Source organism: Haemorhous mexicanus, chromosome 1, assembly GCF_027477595.1.
Source record: "Haemorhous mexicanus isolate bHaeMex1 chromosome 1, bHaeMex1.pri, whole genome shotgun sequence".
In the NCBI taxonomy this organism is placed as follows: domain Eukaryota; kingdom Metazoa; phylum Chordata; class Aves; order Passeriformes; family Fringillidae; genus Haemorhous; species Haemorhous mexicanus.
Window position 1 is genome coordinate 133,070,073 of NC_082341.1, and position 20,325 is coordinate 133,090,397.

At 40.1% G+C, this 20,325-nt stretch overlaps 1 long non-coding RNA gene across 1 annotated transcript; it reads right to left on the reverse strand.

The window, feature by feature from the left end:
- Positions 1-572: 572 nt before the first annotated feature.
- On the reverse strand, positions 573-20,140 carry LOC132336206 (uncharacterized). Its single transcript, XR_009488820.1, has 3 exons — positions 19,796-20,140; positions 19,606-19,654; positions 573-5,238 (listed from the first exon to the last, which is right to left on the reverse strand). It is a non-coding gene; the product is annotated as an uncharacterized LOC132336206 (long non-coding RNA).
- Between the last annotated feature and the right edge of the window lie 185 nt (positions 20,141-20,325).

Genomic DNA, 20,325 nt, shown 5'->3' on the forward strand with positions numbered 1-20,325 from the left:
AAAAAGTTTTTTGGGGTTTTCATGTTTTTGTGGTTGATTTGTTTTGCAGTAGCTAATGTTCTTTCTTTCTTTCTTTCTGAAATATTTTATGAAGTGTCTAATGAAGCAGTTCTTTAAAGAAATCAGAAAACGGGCAAGAAAACTGCCCGTGAGGTGTTGAGTTTCTGTTGAGAACAAAAATTTTGTGTATCTTGGGTGACTGTAACACCTTTAGTCTTTATGATTTCACCCTATTGTTTCCTAGTTGCCCCTTTCTTTAAAAGTTGTCATGCACTTTAAACTTTCAGCCCTTCAGATGCCTCATGTTACTTCATTGGTCACTACTCCTCCACTCCTTTGCTGGGCAGAAGGCAGATTACATTTCTTAGGCAATACCTTTGAAGATTGCTTCAGAATTAAGACAACTGATGATAAACTTAGTTTGTAGTGATAAAGTCAGTCCCAGTAGGGACTGATCTTAACCCAGGGCACTTCCCAAGAGATATAAGGAAGCTTTTTGCAAACTTACCCTTTAGAGACACACCAAATTGAGGAACAACTCATTGCACTGACATTTGGAATCCATAAAGCATTTATTTTTTATTGTCTTGATTTTTTAATACCATTTTACTTATTTAAGTTTAAGCAGCCCTTTCCCATCTTTGTTGTTATTCCTTTATTTCAGAAATTACAAATTGATTCTATTCAAGGTAATGGAGTTTCTCAGGCAGGATTTTCCTTTGGCAAGTCCATGATGACTACTCCCATATATGTTCATGTTCTCAGAAGACTTTATTTGCAATGTGTATCTTTCAGATAACATAAAGAAAATATTTATTTAGAATATATTTTTACTTTGAATAAATTTCTTCCTCATTTCTCTGCTACACATTTCTCATAATGTATTTTCTGATTCAGTACATATACCATGATCACAGAATGTCACTAGTAGACAGCAAACACAAACAGGGCTAGATCCAGCCCTTATCTAGATCTGGGGACTGTGTTGTGTGTGGGGCTTCACACACTGTGTCTGAATCCATGTGCATGCTGGAAAAGGCTAAAGAAGTATGGACCAGGAGAAGGTTAAGGGCCTGTCTCCCCTCCCTGCCTCTTCCTTCAGGATATTGTCCCATCATTAGGAGTTATTTCTCTAAACAGATAACAAACTGGAGGAGGGAGATTAATAAAATTCTATACAACAAGTAGTTATATAGCTGAAAACTTGATCTGATTCAATAGGGCATTACAGTAGCTATAGGAGAAATCATCCTCCTTGGCATCAGAGATTTTGCATGTGCAGAATAGGAGACACAGAAGCAGTCAGGCTTACTTAGCCTTCAATGTAACAGAAGGCTGCTTCAACAACAGGGGTGATAAAGTAATTGTAACTCTGCTGCATCCAATTACAAGGTTTCTAATTATGCAGAATTATTTAGGATTTCCCCATGGAGTTAATTTTAGAGAGTACCAGAGATTGTCTCTAAAGACCTCTTCTAACCTGTCACACTTAAAAGCATTCCAGCTTCTCAGATGTGCTGCTCAAGGGAGCTCTTTCTATTTTATTGGTATCCACTAGAGAAAAATAAGCAACAGCCAAGTCATAAAAAGGTTGGGGTTTATTACTTAACATTACAGCAATTTGCTGTTTCTAACCTCATTGGGAAATTGCAGGGAGGTGAAGATGAGTGGATGAGCTGATTTACTGGGGAGTATGATTGATTGATGGTGGGAAATAATGACAAGTACCAAAGAAGCGCACAGGAGAAACTTCAGCAAAAGGAGAGCTTTAAAGAGAAGTGTTCTATTTTTCCTTTTTTGTTTTTTAACAAAAGCACCCAATATCTTTATGGTATCCTTTGATGTGCACAATTTTGATGAGGTTATTTTCAGAGCACAGGAAGCTCTCCTTTCTTTGGGAATGTGAAAAGGCTGTGCTTGCCACCCCTGGAAGCAGCTGTAGGATTCACAATTCACCCAGAACTGCTAAGAAAGTAGATTCACATATGTAGCCTTTATTTCCTTTGGTTAACATAAACCCAGCTGTTTTGAAGTAGTTTGTTAAGACGACTCTAGACTAGGTCACCTGTGGCTGGTGGTGGATGTATAGCACACCTGAGTAGATGCCAGCATTTAGTTCAAAGCATAGTACACATATAAAGCCCCAGAATATTTCCCCATGTTTCCTGCCCTCCCACAGACTGTAACTGTCTCTGTGGTTTGGAAGCAGAGTTGAAGAGAGAAGCTGTGATTTCAAAGCAACACAACAGGAGGGAAATGATCAGTGTGGCGACAGGGTCTGCCGTGCCTGCTGTCCTAGGGGAGAGTGATGGAATTGCTCTGCCCGTGGCAAATACTTGCTAATGCAGCTCACGGATCTGCAAGAGATCTCCACTGTGTCTGCAACAGCATCTCTGCTTTACCATGAGGGCAAAAGAAGGAAAAATTGGTCAACTAGAGGGACAAACTACAGAGACAAGAGACTTTTTCTTTCTCAGAGCTCAAGCAAGAGGAAACCATAGCATGGGAGGGAGAGGGAGAGGGAAACCACACTGAGGGAAGTCAAGCAGCCTGTCTCTAACAGACCTTTGCTTTTAGGGGAACTCAGGACATGGGTAAATTTTTTGGCTCTTCCTCATTGTTTGGCTCTTCCTCATATGGTCAGTACAGCATTAAGTCCTCTCCTTTAACATACAGATTATCACATAAACATGATCCTCCATTTTCATATTTTTTGGAATTAAATTTAAACATACACTGGACTAGCACAGCTAATGTTGCTACTACAGTGGTTATTTTTTATTTCTTATATTTCTGCAGCAACACAATTCCAAATTAAAAGAATGAACATGACTTTAAGACAGAAGAACCTCCTGTAAAGGAAATAATCTCATCAGGCTTCTGAACTGAACTAAACAGTCCTGTTTAAGTGCAGAGGAGACCAAAATTTGTATGTGCAAGAGAGCCTGTACTGCTTATGCAGCTTCGGGAAAGGGGAGCTGCCACAAAGGCATTATTCCTGGTGCTTACTTCAGACATAACTTTTCAGCCTAGGTAACTAAAAAAATAATTAAAAAAAAAAAAGAAAATAAGGACTGTGTCATCATTAAGATTTAAATTAAGGAATGAGAAGGGTTAAAAATAAAACAGAAAATTATTCTCTTTTTTTTACTTCCTGAGCATTTATTAGGCAGCCAACACAGGCCAGCTTCTGGAAAAACACTTGTTTTACAATTGGGCAAAAATCAAAAGATATATTTGAAGGACATTTCTTTGGAAGTTCTCTTCAGCATGCAGTAAGGCTCCTGTAAAAATGTTACAAGCCAGTCAATCTAAAGATGCCACGTGTCTTTTAGGAGAGACTCAAAGAGAAACTAATCTGCTTAGGGCCATCATGACCCCGCAATAATGTATATTGTCTGTCCTCATCTCATGTTCAGAATACCAGCATGACAATCAGATTTTCCTAGAGAACATGTTATTAATCTTTGTCCTTTATAATAAACTGTTTGTTTTATCTGCACTGTATACAAAATGAGCCCAGGATCCTGTCAAATACTCATCCTTTATGGAACTCCCACAGCCCAGCAACATGGGAGTGGGAGTCTCTTCTGAGACTGAAAAGATGTCCATTGTGATTTCCCTTAGCTCAGGAGAAGGAAAATGCAAATAACTCCAGAGAAAGAAGTGCAAATTGCACAGACCACAGTACTCTGCATGTGACCAGCTGTGTGCTGGTTTCAGGCAGGCAGTTGGATGGATGCACACACTGCAGCAGGTGAGACTCCCTCCCACTTGGCTCTGCAGGTGGAGCTCTGTCAGTTCCTGAATTAGGCCAGGTTTCCTCTTGGGAAACCCTCAGGAATTAGCAGCTCTAATTGCATTACCCAGGGAGATTTTGGCCATGGTGAGCAGACATAGCCACGAATAAGACCTTGATGAAAACCTATCTGTCTTTTGCCCATCTCCAGATACTTCTTAGCAAGTTTACCCCCTCTAAGGAGATATAATTTTGCAAAATTATAGCTTTTTATAGCCTGTATAGCTTTATAGAGCCAGCTTGAGGACCAGGCACTCAAGGAAAAGGCAATAGGAATACTTAGAGCTGGAGAACCTAAGAGAAAGAGCAGTGCAAATACAGCCAAAAGAAGGGTTTGTGTTTTATCTAGATTCTCTTGCCATTTATACTTAAAATAATCTGATTAGTTCAGGTTATTCAGCACCTGGAATGTTTCCTTTGCTGCTCACCAAAAATAAATTATTAAGCTTTATTCTTTCTGCTAGAGGGCATTGGAAAGGGAAGCCATGGAGAAAAAGAGAACAGAGTAGGCTTTTCTCTATTGAGCAATACTCAGAATACTCAGCATGTTTTTATAATGTGTTTATAATTTCTAAGTACACCTACAAGAGATCAGAATTTTGGGCTCACAAACATGAGAGAATTCAGGAGCTGTTCAGTCAGAAATGATGGGAAGAACATGTCTCACAAGAGTGCCAAAAGGTGAGGATTGCTGCACCCTGGTCATATCCTTAGCAAAGGAGAAAATGGATATTTCTATCATTTTGCTCCTGATTAAGTATTAAGTCCTAAGGGAAACAGAGTGCCTTAATGCTGTTTTCCTGCTCACAGAAGATATTTCTATGCATAGTTCTGTTCATATTCACTGCTATGCCAACAAAAGTGCATAAAATTCCTTTCCACTGATGTTTTTTTCAGAACCTCTGCCAAACCATCCAATCCATGGGTTTTCTTTTCTGTGTCAATGTACAGTTTGAGAGACTATAAACTGTAGTTCCTGCAAGATACACACAAAAGCAAAGTGAAGAGAGGAATAAAAATCTCTTGCCTGCTTTCATGGCAAAATTGTCTGTACAACAAGGAAGTATAAATTCCTTTGTTCTTTTCTTTTAAGTTTCTACAGCTGCCAGACTCATCTTCTGCTAAATTTCAGTATTTCAAAAATGCAATGACTTAACTCCAAGGGGTTTTGCTGATGAATTGAAATCCCATCCCTCTAGTTTTGAAGCTGACTTTTCCAAACCAGCATATGCAGCCATTTTTGTACCTGGCTGCAGAGGTTCTCCCAGTTCCAGCCTCAGACACTGTCTTCTGTATGCAATCTTTCTTCATATTCACTTCCTTATCCAATCAAGAGACGCTTTCATCCTTCAAACTTAAGATGGAGGTGTTAGTTAGTACTAGTTAGGTTAATCCTCTTCTAATATCTTCTAGGTAGACAAAGGACTTGTCAGTTGAACCTGGGAAAAGGAAGGGGGAAGGAAGAAGAGGAAAAGAGAAGAAAGAGTTTATTTGGGAAACCCACTTCATAAGCACCAAGGATACTTCTGATTCCTACTTCTGAAGTACCAAAGCAAAAACTTGCATTTTGCTTTGGTACTTCATAAGTCTGACTGAAGCCAGTACAGCCGCCAAATCATTTGGCTGGCTTGGGGTAATTTCATAGGCAGTACTCTCCATTATACTGTTGTTTCCTCATGTGAGTTACAGTCTCAGTAAAGTGAGCAGAAGGAAAGGAAAGGATCACTGAGTTAAAGAAAGAGAAAATCTCTAATAAGAAGGAGAACTCAGTTCCCACTAATACTGTTAATTGATATATAGTGAAAATGAATTAACAGCTACCATCTTGATAATTAAAAGGTAATTGTCTAAACTTGTGGCTGTAGTGTAAATGGAGATGTGCTAACACAACTGAAATTTGTGCAAGTATCATCAGCAACTAATCACACCCTTCTTCTCTATAGGTTTGCTTGAATTTGCTTATTTTGGAAACAAAGCAAAGCTTTAACTTCATTTGTTAAAACTGTATAGGCAGCAGAACTAGCCAGTGTTTTACTCTCTCCCATGACCTACTAGTAAAGTTCCCAGAATCAGCAGATTTCCAGGTGCAGAAGTTTTGACTGGTGGCAATATACGTGATGGAAGTGACTCATGGGTTGTAAGATTAATAATGAACTACCTAGCTCTGATGTGTGTCCCAGTAATGTATTCCAGTGGTACATATTTAGCATTTTACACCAGCACATCTCTGTGAGGTGGCCTGATGGTCACCAGCATTAAACATGTGGCAACACTATCAGGTTCAGTCAGTATTTACAATAATGTAGATCTAGACTGACATCAGTATTAAGACATCAGCGAGAGGGAGATCAAGAGCACTTGGCTTTTCTTCTGGAAAGACGCAGAACAAATACATGGCACTACCTTTCCCACAAAATTTTACATGTGCAGAAGTGATGGGAGCATGTAGGTACTAATTCATAGTCCTTGGAATTAATTTCTAAATTTTCCTCTTGTATCCACTGAGACTCTCAAATTATTTTTGTTATAACATCACTCCAATTATAATATGTAGGGAAGTTCTGACTCCTCGAAAATTGTGCTCATTCTGAATGAGAACAAAATCAACTTTTTATAGATTCTTAAAAGACAGTTTCTAGAGGAGATGCTGTTTGAGGAAATTTGAAATACATTACCCTAAGATAATTAACTAGTAAAAAGTTTTGAGTTTCAATCATGAAACAATTTATTCTGAAAAGGATCCAAATTAATTATACTGACAATATTAAAATGCATTTCAATTCTTTTATCATAGAATTTCATGAAAAGCAGTGGATTTTTCAGATAGTTTAGTTTTTAATGAAGCTTCATTTCCCAAAGGAAAAATTAAAATTAATTTCTTACCTTTTAAACTTTATCCTTTGTTTTCTATACTCTGTTCATCTGACACAATTACAAAAATGCTGGACAGACTCTTGCACCACTACCACTACCACTACCACAGTTTCTAGGCATGAGTTTCTTACTCCATCTGTCAGTACAAAAGTGTATTACAAGACAGACATTACAGCTCTATGTATTTTACAGATGGAAGGTTGTCTAAGGGTTAAATATTGATACCAAACTATACTGGTAAATGCTATAAACCTACGGCACACCCCAGCTTTAATCTAGTTTTTTATATTGGAAATGAGTGCTGGCTAAATGAGGCCCTTCTGCTTTTAAAGAGGTGATCAGAGTGAAATGGGTAGATTAGGAAAAGAAGCTTATCTAAAAAAATTAGGAGGGAGGAGTAAGGCCTGAGATTGAAAAATATATATACAGTATCTCAATTAACAAGAAAAAGCTTTCCAAAGAATGGATGTACTTGAAGCATGGTAAAAAAATTAATTGGTTCTCTTGAGGTTAATAGGGAATTAGAGGGAGGATGGAGTCGCATTGCAGACCTGTTGTGTAATTTCTCTGCCTGCTTTTACAATTGAAGTGGTTGGAGATTTGCTTTAGCTGGAAGCCCATTTTCACAAACACAAAGAAAAGAACTAAGAAATAAAGCTCAGCTTGCAAGACAGGCAGGACACAGCAGGGCCAAAGGGAGTTGAAGCAAAAGATCTGTGGGTGGGAAACTGTCAGAGGTAACTAGTGACAAATATTTGTCAGGCTGGTTTTGGTTGATTCTAAAAGCAACAAATATTCTGAAGGACAAGGAAAAAATGTAAAACAAATACCAATACGAGAATCAAGGCTTATTTGCCAGAGATTAGCAGACTTTTATTACTGAGCACACATATGAAAATCTGACCTTTGGCAAGGAGATGTAGTTAGACAGTGCCTACATACTGCAGGCAGCGTGGCTTTCCCCCAAAGGACAGCACGAGAAGCAGCAGGGGCTGAGGTGCTCTGGGGTTATAATGAGGAGACCAGAACCTTCTGGGCAGATGTCACCTGTGTAGCAAATATTCCCATTTGGGAGGAGAAGAAGGTGCACACACACTGTGCAGCTCAGGAACCTCACCAGGTCAGTGAGACAAGTAAGATCTGGCTCCAGCCTCTCTAAGTCCATGGTCTTCTGCAGATGTACTTTTGCCCCTACTCCAGATAGTCCAGAGTTGGCAGAGGAGTGATTCCCAGGCTGCATGGGGCTGTGGTAATGTTCCTTTACTAAGGGCTGCTTTAGTGTCTTTGGCATGTCTTACACATAACTTGCTTCCTTTTCAACTGAGATCCACTTGATAAATACTTCTGTTTACTGTTTAACTGCCTTGTGTTCCCCATTGTTGGCAACACAAAACAAGTAAGGCTGGTAAATCTTAGCTATTAATTAAGGCTATGCTGAGAGTCAAGGACTGTCATAAATACCCACTTTGTTGCCATGTGCAAAAGGCTAGGAGAGTAGTGCAGACTATTTGAGTGTGAGCTACAAATCAGGAAGGGAGAATTTATATAACTCATCCACCAGCTATCCTTCAATTCAGCATTGATTTTCCTCTAGTGCATGCCACCTCCCAGGCAGACTCCTGTTTGCTGAGCAGGTAGGCAGGACAGCCAGGGCCAGGATGGACCATCCCATGCTTTGCCAAGTGCAAAGCAAAAAGGTTTTTGGGAAGGAAGCTGGCATGGGAATAACATGACTGCAGAGGCAACTGAAGGGAAAGACTACTCTGGACCAAGACCCTGGGGCTACAAGGATCTCATCTCTTAGAGATAAAAGAGACCTCAGCTGGGTTTCTGTGAATATTTACAGAAATAATAATAGAAGGGGAAAATTACATCTGTTACACATCTCCATAAACGTTCTTCTCTCTGCAAAGGTTTCAAACTTTAAATCCTTGCTCAGTCAAGAAACTGGAATTGCCTAAGAATAATCATATTGACAAATCAAAGATAAATGGGGAAATTATTAAATCTGTCATATTTTTAATTTTTTATGCATTATATCCACCACAGGATTTTATTTTATATTCATCAAATTAAACTTCCCTCCTTGTAATCTCTTCTGAAAATAAATCCCTTTCTACCTTAAGAGACAGAATTGGGAGCTAACAGCTTTGAGTTGTTAAAGATGCTGCAGTTAAACACAGAGTGCTATTCAGCAGACAGGAGTGTTCAACAGACCGTGCCAGCTTCTGCAAACACTGCCCATGTCCCTCTCTCTCTGTAAGCACTTTCCCTGCTTTAATTTGTGGCTTGCAGGAATTGATAGCCCATTAGTAGGTATCTTTGGTCATCATCCTGTTAATAGCTTCCATGGTTTAATCAAATACACAACAAATGCTACTAACCCTTGTTAATTCCCAAATTCTTATCCATGAGAAAGGCTTAGTGTGGGCAATGCTCTTTGTGCAGATGGAGTTTGTACATGTATGCAATTTATTTCTGCTGCTCTCATTTAACCTGTTTATGCCCTCTGAATTTTAGGAATTGAAATACAAAATGGAGGAAGAGAAGACAAGATGGGGACCAGATGTGACTGGTAAACCTCTTTCCATGCACTGCAGCTTTCTAAAGACTAAACAAAATTGCTGAATCTCATGCAGAGGGAAATAGGAGACTAGCTTTGCACAGCTCTTGTTTTAATGACTTGTTAGGCAGGATTCAAAATTTCTGAAGTGTTCCATATCAGAAATTCACTGGCAACAACGATGCAAATAAAACAAAGAAGAAAGTTATTCAAACCACCTTCATGCTGTTTCATCATATGACAAATTGATTTTTATCTAAATGTGCTAAGTTCAAAATGAGTTTAAATTAATATAGCATCATGTTTATTCTCCAAAATATAAATAATATAAACTCTGTTTTCTAAAAAAAGTAACATATTTTCTGTCCATTTTACATGTTAAAGTAGAATATTTGTCAATGTCATTTTTATGTTTTAAAACTTCTGTCAAATCATTATTCACAAACACTTTTGATATTTATTTTTTTAGATCTGAGCAAATACTTTAATGTGGAAAGTTGGAAAGATTATTCAGATGATATTATTCTATTCAACTAATTCTGGTTTAGAGAGATCAGAAGGCATGTTTGCTGAAAATATACTGTTCTAGCACTTTAATTCAGAGAAACTGGAGAAAATTACCTAAAGCTTTTGGTTACACAGTATTAGGCTGTAGTGTAAAAAATAAAATCTAAAATGAAGGGGGAGTGTTTGTCTCCTGGCAGATTTGTGTTCAAAGGGGAAACCAGAGCGTGCCTTCATCCTGGGTCATTTTGCTAAAAGATGAAAACGTTTGGGATTTTGTATGATTTTTACAGCAAAATTGCACCAGATGAAAAGAGAAAAATAGCAGATCCATGAAAGTTAAGGCAAGATCAGGTACTTAAAATAAAAATCTTAGAGCCACGTGCTGTTCTGACTCCATAGCAGGGCCCACGGTGTGCAGAGCACTTGCCCCCGAGGCCAGAGGACAGCCCCGGGCTGTGCCCAAGCCACCCAGCTGGGCAGGGGAGAGCCCTAGTTCTAGACCCTTTGCATGAGCTATTCCTGTCCTGATTTCTCCAGAGAAGCAGCATTTCTGAAGGCTGTAGCTTGTGCTGCACCTGATCTGTAGATTAATGGAGTTCAGCAATCTCAGCTGTTAATCTCCTGCTTTTCAGGAACATAATATGTATACTTATTTACACTTGCATTGCTACTCATGAATGTATAAGCAACTGTGAAGGGAACAAAAATAAAAATAAAAAATGAGACTCATGGGAACTCTGATTTCTGATTAGAAACGCTGCACATCTCTTATAATTTTGGCTCACAGAAGTTAATAGAAAATGACATCAAAGGCAGCTTGTGTTTACCAATGGTAGATCACGCCAGACCAAGCTTCTTTGATGTGCTGAGAGATCTGAATAGGAAATGCAGATCTCATCTATCTGAACTCCAGGAAAACATTTAATGTGTTGTCACTTGGGACCATATCTGCCAGATAAATGATAAAGGAACTCACAAGAAAAATGGAAAAATGCATGAAGTTTGGAACAAGACAGATGACAAACTGATTCTGTTGAAAAGAAAATTCCTATGCCAGAAGGAGGTTAGTAGTAGAGATTCTTGGGGGTTTGGGGTGTGTTAGCCATTTTCTGTAACAGCACTTACACTGTTACTCCCCCCTCAACCTGATATGTTCCTGAGGGATTTTCCTACCAGGTGCTCCAGGGCTGCTCAGCATATGAATGCAGTACTGCTCTGGACCCTGAGCTTTGTTACTCAGCCAGTGTTACAAGGCAGTTCTCTTCCTTCCTCCAGGGCAAATCCTCTGCTGGGCTGCAAGTGTATGCTCCAGGGAGGGCTTCAGTACCCAGATGCCTCCCACTTCCCTTCAGCATGGACACTTTCAGAAGAGTTTCCAGGGCTGCACAAACACCACAAAATTTTCTGGACTCAAGCCCAGTTGACAGCACTGCCAGGTCATCTGCAAACTCATTTAGAAAGTAAGTTCCTGTGCTGAGCAGAAAGAACCAATAACACAGAAAGAGAGTTTTCAACCCTACTTTGTTATTTTTAACTGATATTGGCATGAGGTGACCAAGCAGAAGGCTGCAATATCATTCAGGAGGATCTAGAGAACTTTAGGGCATGGAGTCAAAATAGTGTGATGATCTTTCATCAAATATGTTGTAAGATCCTGCCCCTTGGACCTGCAATTAGATTTGTGTTGCAGACTGCAAGTGGACCATTTGAGGAAATGATGAACCAGGGATTTATTTTCAAAGAAACAAAAGTATTGTCTGAGCTCCTGGAGCATGTCCTGCAGAGGATGAAGATGATGAGGGGATGGGAGCACCTCACTTATGAGGAAAGGCTGAGAGAGCTGAGTTTGTTCAGCCTTGAGAAGAGACAACTGAGAGGGGACCTCATCAATGTCTATCAGTATCTGAAGGGAGGGTGTCAAGAGGATGGAGCCAGGCTCTTCTCAGTGGTGTCAAGCAAGGGCACAAGAAGCAACAGGCAGAAAATGATGCACAGGAAGTTTCTGTGTATGAAGAAGAAATTCTATACTGTTCAGGTGACCTTTCTGGAACAGATTGCCCAGAGAGATGATGGAGTTTCCCTCACTGGAGATATCCAAGAACCATCTGGACACAATCCTGTGCCATGTGCTCTGGGATGGCTCTGCTTGAGCAGGGTGGTTGGACCAGGTGACCCACTGTGGTCCCATCCAACCTGACCCATTCTGTGATTCTGCACTTATTTTAGCAAAGAGGTCAGGACATATTAATGACATTTTCCTGGTGAGCCCTTTCTGGAAGGTGGCATAAAACCCTTGTCCCTTACTTTGAAAAAGAGAAGCAAATGTGTACCAGAGCACAGAAGCAGACATGATGCAGGAGCTGACAGCTTCTTTTAATGAGAGAAACATTAAAAAGTTTAACTTGATTAGCTAGCGGATTCAAAGCCGAAAGAAGAAACAATTATTCTCTGTAAAGCTATCAAGTCCAAACCTCAGGGAAGGAAAAGGACTTTCAGCTGACACAGCAAGACATGGAAATAACCTGGCCATGAATGTGTTTAGTCTGGAAAATAGCGGGGAGGATAACTACCAGGAAGCAGAGTTGTCTCTCAGTAAAGGGAAAAAGAAGCATATGCAATTTTAGGACAGCAGCTGTATAAGATATGGAAGGGTCACCTGGAGCACCACCATCCTGCAGCAGGAAAAAGAAAACATGAGTAATCAAAAGGCACTTCTTGTTTGCAGCTGGACATACAGAAGCCAAAGGGATACCAAATTGCATGGTAGTTAAGTAAAACCACTTCATTTCTCAATGGGAGAGACTGGTCTCAAAGCAGTATGCTAATGCTGGGATTAAATGGCCAGTCCTACAACTGAGCAAGCAATTCCTTGGGTCTTATGACCCCTCCTCAGGGTTATGAGTGAAACTGGAATAATACCTATCTGGCCCTTTTTGGACCCACCTCCTCCTGCTCCTAAAAGCAAAGAACGAAAAGACTGGCAAGAAGAGCAGCAAGCCCACAATAAGGAACTTCAGCCAACATTCAGATCCACAGCTGAAGCTGAATTGCAATGGCAGAAGGTTGGTTATAAATCCTCTGTGTTGGAAAAAAAAATGCAGGACCTTATAGAAAATCTTACATATACTTTTGCTATGAGTTATTGAAACTCTAGGTAGGAAATGAATGCAATTTGAAGATGAAAAGATCTCTGGACATTACCACAATGACATCCTGACATGCCTTGCCCTCTGTTCCTGCCAGCCAGTAGCCTGCAGACCTGAAACATTGTTTTGGGCATGTGTCTGTCTGTGAAGCATCCTCTCCTTAGCAGAGCAATTGGACCACTGCTTAAGGGGGTGCCACTTGAGCCATCCTCCCTTGGCTGTGACTGAAGACGAGCTGTTGCACTTCTGATTAATTCCCAAAGTAAAACTCATTACAAGCTTTATGCAGACCACAAGATGGCACAGATGTAGTAGCTATATAGAACTGCATGAGGCAGCCCAGCATGAACAGATTAGAAATAAAAATTAAGATAGAGTATAATATCAATTTGGAGTTGGAGTGGAGCAAAAAATGTCCTATTTTGATTTAAAAATGCTAATTTATACATGAAGGACAGTGTTCTCTGAGCCTATAAACAACAATGCTGAAATCTTTTATTTACAGTAAATAACTGCCTAGATATTTAGAATTAAATAACTGAAAGCAGAAATTACTTTTGAACAAGGTAATCAGTTTTGTTTGAGATCTAACAGAATCTTGTGATTTTAGATTCTTTTCAGTCAAAGGGTACAATCATTATAGAATGGCTTTTGATTATCTATTTTCTTAAGCTTAATTTTCTTAAAATTCTTTAACACCAACAAAGCCTGTCTATCCTACAGACAATTCAATTTACAACCATTTTCAATTTTTGAATATCAAAAGAGTTTGAGAACAATCCCTAATTAGATGTCACAGACTGATGACCTTTTGAAAATAGCCTTTTATGACACAACCAGAAGGCAATGAATGCACTCCATGATACAATAAAGTTAGTGATATGGATTTATAGGTTTCACATTCACTGCTCTGAAAGCATGTCACAAGGGACTGGACAGTATAGGAGTACTCTCTCCAGGATATTTGCTTTTCTTATCCCTTAACTACTGAGGACATTGTTTGAGGTAAAGAGAAGCAGACGTATATCAAAAACTACTCAGGAATGAGGAATTTCATTACATCTCTGTTACAGATCTTTTAAGCAAAAAAAAAAAATTGTGGTTGATATTATTCACCAGTGAATTTAGCCATTTGTCTTGCAGCTGTTAAGCATCCAGCATAACAGACTGATATTCCATGATTAAGATTTCTAGGAACATCTGAAATAAAAATATTTACTTTCTATCTACGTGCTGCCATGTTTGTCAATAGTTTTCACAAATTTCAGAGATTTTAGGAGGTCCCTTTATGGCAGAATAACTGAAAAGTAAACATAAAGTCATCTAAATACTGATATGTACCTAGATATAGATATAGCATATATATATATATGCTCCAGAAATATCTAGATCTAGTCATGTAATCTATATAAAAAGAGAAGAAAAATAATAACTTCATTATTTAGTTCTGTAGTAAATCAGAATTCCTGATTAGCATTCAAATGCAAAACTGGCATTTCAAATTTGCTACATTAAACTGTTCTCTGACTTGGACAGTGAGGAGACTCACAGAAGCCTGTGGGTTTTTTTTTTTTTAGTAAGATCTGACACTTTAATTAAGATTTTTGTATTTGGGTTGACAGCCTTCCTCATGTAAGTAACTGGGAAATGCCAATGACTGTTTTTGCTGTGCCTGGGGTAATACTTATAAGGAATATCCTAGTAAGTGATTTGTACAATCAGTCTCTGAAAGTTAAAAAAACCCTCTCACAGTGAAACACATACAATATCCCTGTCATTTATTGTACCCTTTGATGATTGTGTTTTGGCTTTTGTAGAGAATACACATCCTAAAATCTTGTTTTCAGTTCGCTGTTTGTGTTGCAGGGAGTGACCATATTCTGAAATCATACACGTATCTGCAGAGTTTTGTTTTCCTGCCCCTGTCTTTATAGGTAAATGCACTGAGGAGCCTTGTCTTCTCCAGGCAGAACAGTCACAGCTCTTTTAGTCTCTCCAGGCCAGCTGGAGGCCAGTCACTAAGGTGGGGCAGCACAGGGCCCAGTACTGGGACCAGTACCACAGAACATCTTCATTAATGGCAAGGATGATGGGACAGGGTGCACTCTCTGTTTGCAGATAATTTGTGGATCCAGGGCCTCCTAGGTGTACCAGTGCTACTAAATTCTTTGTCTAGGACCCTACAGAATATGGCCAGGAATTAACCTAATTGTCTTTGGGTTGGGTTAACACTGGGGCATTGAGCCAGGCTCACAAGTCTGGCACCAGAATAATGGGATTAGTGGGATATGTCTGTCCAAACCACTTACTGTTATACTCCATCTCAAATCCCATCTGTAAGTAGAAATCCTCTGGGAGTATTTTAGGTAGAATTTCTCCAAATAAGCACAATGTTGAGAAGCAAGCCAAAACTTCATTTGTACCCAGAAATTATTTCAGTTTCTCATACAGCGTTGCATTTGGATAGAAATTTCTCCAAAGCTATGCTCTGTTTGGATTAAGGCTTTTGGTTCTGTAAAACAGCAGAAGTGATTCTTCATTTCAAGATGACATCTATTAATTATGATATTAAATATTTAACTAATAATTGTATTATTATTGTTAAAAATCAAGAACAGATAAAATCACATCTCTCCCTCCTGTTTTTACATTTATTTGCATTAGTCTCCTTAGCCTAGGACTGAGCACGACAACAGCTGGAGAGCAAACAGTACTTGGCACTGAATTCTCTGGAATTTAAATTGCTAGAGACATTTTTTTCTTAATAGATGGTGACGTGTTTGCTTTTTCTGCAAGAATTCAGTTCCCCCCAAAGATACACTGAAAGCAAAACAGAGTCTCATCTACAGTTGCAGCAATATGATCAAAACATCAGTCAAAAAGGCCTTGAAGAGCCCTTTGCTTTCCTTGAGGTAAGAAGCAGCAGGAGATGTTCCACTAGGCTGTGAGCACTGCCTGGCTGGGGAGAGGGATTTGCCTGCTTATTCTGAGCTGTCAGCATGGCTGCAAGAGATGAAATCACTGAGTTGGTGTAAGCCAGGAGGTCATTTCAGACAGCAGAATTTCAACAACTGACAGGGATTTTCAAACTGAAAAGCAAAGAAAAGAGCTGGAATCATCACATGAGGTACTATTTCATGGGAGATATACATCTGAGGATCAGCCTGGGAAAAGTAAGGAGAAAATTCTTCAGTTCAAAAAACCATTGTAATAATACAGTTTTTCTTTAAAAAAAAAATCTCAGACCTAGCTACAGCAATGAGTTTGAGATAATCTTATCAGATCCGTGATCTTTTTATTGGATTCATGTAATTAAATCCTGGTTGAACAGGAAGGACAATGGCCTACACAAAGTAAAATATCTGGGCACCTAAAGCAGAGCTCAGGCACGGAGGTTTTGCCAAAGTCAAAACCATGATTCGGTGTCACAGGTCTCAGACACTCTCCCAGATTGCTGTACTGTCTATTATAAGTGCATATGTGCTCATTTCTAGCCTGGGGGTGAGGCACAAGGCCTTTGACATTTTTCTCAGTGACAGCCACAGTAACAAAATATGTTACACAGAGGTTGCCATTTGGCAGGAGGGCACTTACACAGGGTAGAAACTGTAGTTATTTACATACTCCAGGTAGCCTCAAGAGCTCAGACTCCTAAAAGTATTCTGTAGTCAATTGCTCCTTCTGAACTCTCAAAGTCAAGGACCCTTAAGACTGGAATTAGCTCTTTGTGGGAACCTCATTCCCCATCTTCAGCTGTGTGGGAAACTGTTCTTCCAGGCTTGATAAACAATGAGTGACTAAAGCTTTGAAATACAAATAACCTTATGATTTCCCCACTTAGGGGGAACAGAGCAGGGATGGATGGACTGCTCAGGACCATTGCTTATACCTGAGCCTGACAGGTACTGTGAACTGAGCTTCCTTGGGTTTGAATTAATATCTGTCATGGTTTAGAAACAGTACTTCCAATTCACTGTCCCCTCCAAGACTCTCCAAAGCCACACACCCTTTGCCCTTCCTCCCTTCCTGATTCACTGGGATGGCATTGAGAATTGGAGGCACTAAAGGCAGAGATCATGGGTTAAGGTGAGAACAATTTACTGGAAAAATAAATGAGATAAGAAAATGAGCAGTAACAGCGACAATACTGATGACAGAGGTTATAAGAAAAGAAACAACTCACATAGGGGAAAAAACCCAGTAATAGAAAACACTATGTTTTCTCGATACGAAGGAATCCCTTCTCCCTGAAAAAGTGTCACTTTCCCCTGCTCCCAGCAATGACATGAGGAGGTTCAGAATAACCTCCGTGCCCTAGCCATGCCTCCTCCCAGCTACTGCAAAAATTTAACCCTGTCCTGGCCAGAACAAGGACATTATGAAATCATTTTAGCCACAGATGAACAATAGCAGTTTTCTTCTACCTTTTTTTTTTTGTGGGAATGCTGCAAATGCAAAGAATAAAAGTAAAATTTTTTCACTGAGCTTTCACATTGCTTTGCTTCTGACCCTTATGCTTTGATCCTCTCTTTAATTCTTTTTCTTAGATCTGATGAGTAAATATCTGCCTTATCCATCCAGTCTCACAGCAGGCTTTTTCTCAACATGAGCCATACTTGCTGCTGGGTGCCCCTTTACCCTCCCTACTCCCCCTTGGCCAGGGGTGCAAACCCTGCCTCAGTAAGTCACCCTGCTGCCTCCACAAATGGCCAATTGTTTTGAGGCATTAACCTCTAACATATCAGTTTCTCACAATGGCTTTGCATTATATTTACTCTCCTGGTGGTTCAGGAAAGAGCTCCAATCCATGCAGACTGCATTCAGGCTCACCTGCTCGTGTTCATCCCTGTTGTCTGCACTGGCTTGCCATTGAACTGCCCTGTGGCTTCAGTACTGCCTTTGTCTGGTTTTCCTTTGCACCACCAAGTGGACGTGGGACCAGAGGGAAAGGAGGAAAGCCATGGGAGCAGACCCAGGCCTTGTCCTGGGAGGGATCCTGATGAGGGTTGAGTGAACTGCCAGAGCTGGGAACCTTGAGGCGATTTTCACCTGATGAACTATACCTAGCCACACACTCCTGCATAGGTGCCTGACCTAATGGTTTTCCAGGCACACCAACACTCCTTCTGGGATTCTGTACATCCACCCTTGCTGTCACTGGCACAGTTACCATATGTTATAGAGGAGGACTTACTTTTCCATCATCAGAGTCCAATTCCTAGGAACACCGAGCTGCGAAGATACTGGGTCCTGCCCTGGGTCAGATTAGTCCATGTGTGAGACACAAAGGGAAGGAAAAGAAGGGTGGCCTCTTGCTTCCTCTGTTTCTGCCCCGTGGCAACAAACATACTAAATCTGAATTTTCTCTGTTTTTACTTTATGACCAAAAAAAGTTATGAGGGAGCAACTACAGGGGCAGCATTTGAGTACCCAAACCAGAGGCTGGTTTGGAGTTGGCCTACAGAGTACCAGACCAGATGGTCAAACCATGACAAAACAGCAGGTTTTGAAAGCTGAAGGGGGACTCTGTATAATACTGACTCAGCCCTTTGGATACATACCAGTCAGCTCCTGCAGTGAAGAAAAAAGACCATAAAGCAGATCCATTCCCTTAGCCAAGTGCAAATAATACTGTTCTTCTACTGGAAAGGTTATATTTTGGCATAAGCATTACACAGTGTTTTCCCTGTCAGTTTGAGACCTCACACATAGAGTATGGAATCATGGAGTGGTTTAGTAACTCGATTAGACACTTGGGCAGCTTGAATTTCCTCAGTAAAAAGGAAGGTTTGCTCTTTATCTATCTCAGCACCGATGCCTGTTGCACATCACAGTCCACTGCACAGTAAGTGGAAGGTAGCTCTTGCTGCCACCTTTAATTTGTTTGTTTTTCCCAGATTAAAGGGCAAAATCATTACACACTGGCTGACCAATTCATTTCACATGAGCAAAGATGCTAGTAAAGTACCTGGTTTCTAAATAAAAGTTTAATGATTTGACACACAGCAAGAAAAATACAGGCTCTTTTAGGTTTTATCCTCAGACACACACGGAGCAACTTTTATTTTTTGTAAGAGGAGGTGAGCAGCACAGGTCTGTGGCTGCAGAGGGGAGCATGTCACTGAGTGCTGACCTTTGCTAACCTCACCTGGGCAGGTCACAAAGCCATCATCCTCCCAGTGAGGCAGTACCTGTACTCCCACATCACAGGGCACCACAGCAGCATTGCCCTCTCCTCACGTCTTCTTGCTCAGAGGGAGATCATTGAATGAATATGAAATTGAGTAAAATTCAGAGCTCTGCTTCTGCTTGTGGCATTCAAATTGAGATATTGCTTCAGGTAATTTTAAAGCAGTAAAAAAACTATCATCAGTAAGTTTCATATATACTCTACTCACAACTTCCTTATGTAATGGAAGTCCTATGAGACATTTTTGATTCTTATGTTTTAATTTTTATCCTAAAAATATCAAGATGGCACAATATTTTTTCTTACAATCTTGAAGGAAGATTTCTCTAGACAAACAAAATATTCTTGGTGAATGTTAAGGCTAACAAAAAGGAAAGATACTGGGTCTTCATCAGAGGTCTTTTTATACCAAGAGAGAAATTAGTCAAAAAAGTTAAATATGTAAATTATTAATGTTGTTGCTATAAAAGTTAACAAAACCAAGCCTCTCTACAGTCTAAAGAAAATTGTTATTGTTTCTACTCACCCCTCTGACTCTTGAGACTACCTTTGGAATTTCTTCTTCCTTCCTCTCTCTGGAAAAAAATATATTCCCATATTTCCATCATAAAAATCAGATTAATTAAAAGCCTTTCAGTATTATTAAAAAGCAAAAATAGCCTGAGATGATCTCTTTTTTAAAGCCATCTTTATGAATTGAGATAAAAATTGCTCACCCTGTGAAATGCCTTGTCTTTCCAATTGGACAGTTCTCTCTTCCATCTCTTGGGTTTTCCTCTGAAATGTGGAAAGGGAGGTGAGAGAAGCAGAAACTTTCAAGTCACACCACGGCCAAGGCTCTTCATCCATGAAGGTGTTTTAAAACAAAAGTTTCACTCTAGAATTTGTTAAGAAGCATAGTATTGATACAGGAATCACTAACTGCAGTATATAGTCCATCCCACTGTTGTAACACCCGATGTAAAATTGCAATGCCGTCTGCTCGTGGTGCGTGGTGGGAGCACAGTCACAGCCCCTGTTACACGATGGCCATGCGAGAACTTCTTGGCTCGCGAGTGGAATAGCTCGGAGGGAGCTCCCCTCAGAGCTGCTTTCCTCTCCCTGGCCCGGACCCTCTTCCTCTCGGCCCTCACCCCGCCGAGCCCGCTCCTGCCCCATCGCACTGCTCCCCGCTTGCTTCCTCGCAGGAGCACCAGCGCCCCACGTCCCTGCAGCCCCTGATTTTCGGCCGGGCCACTTTGAGGGG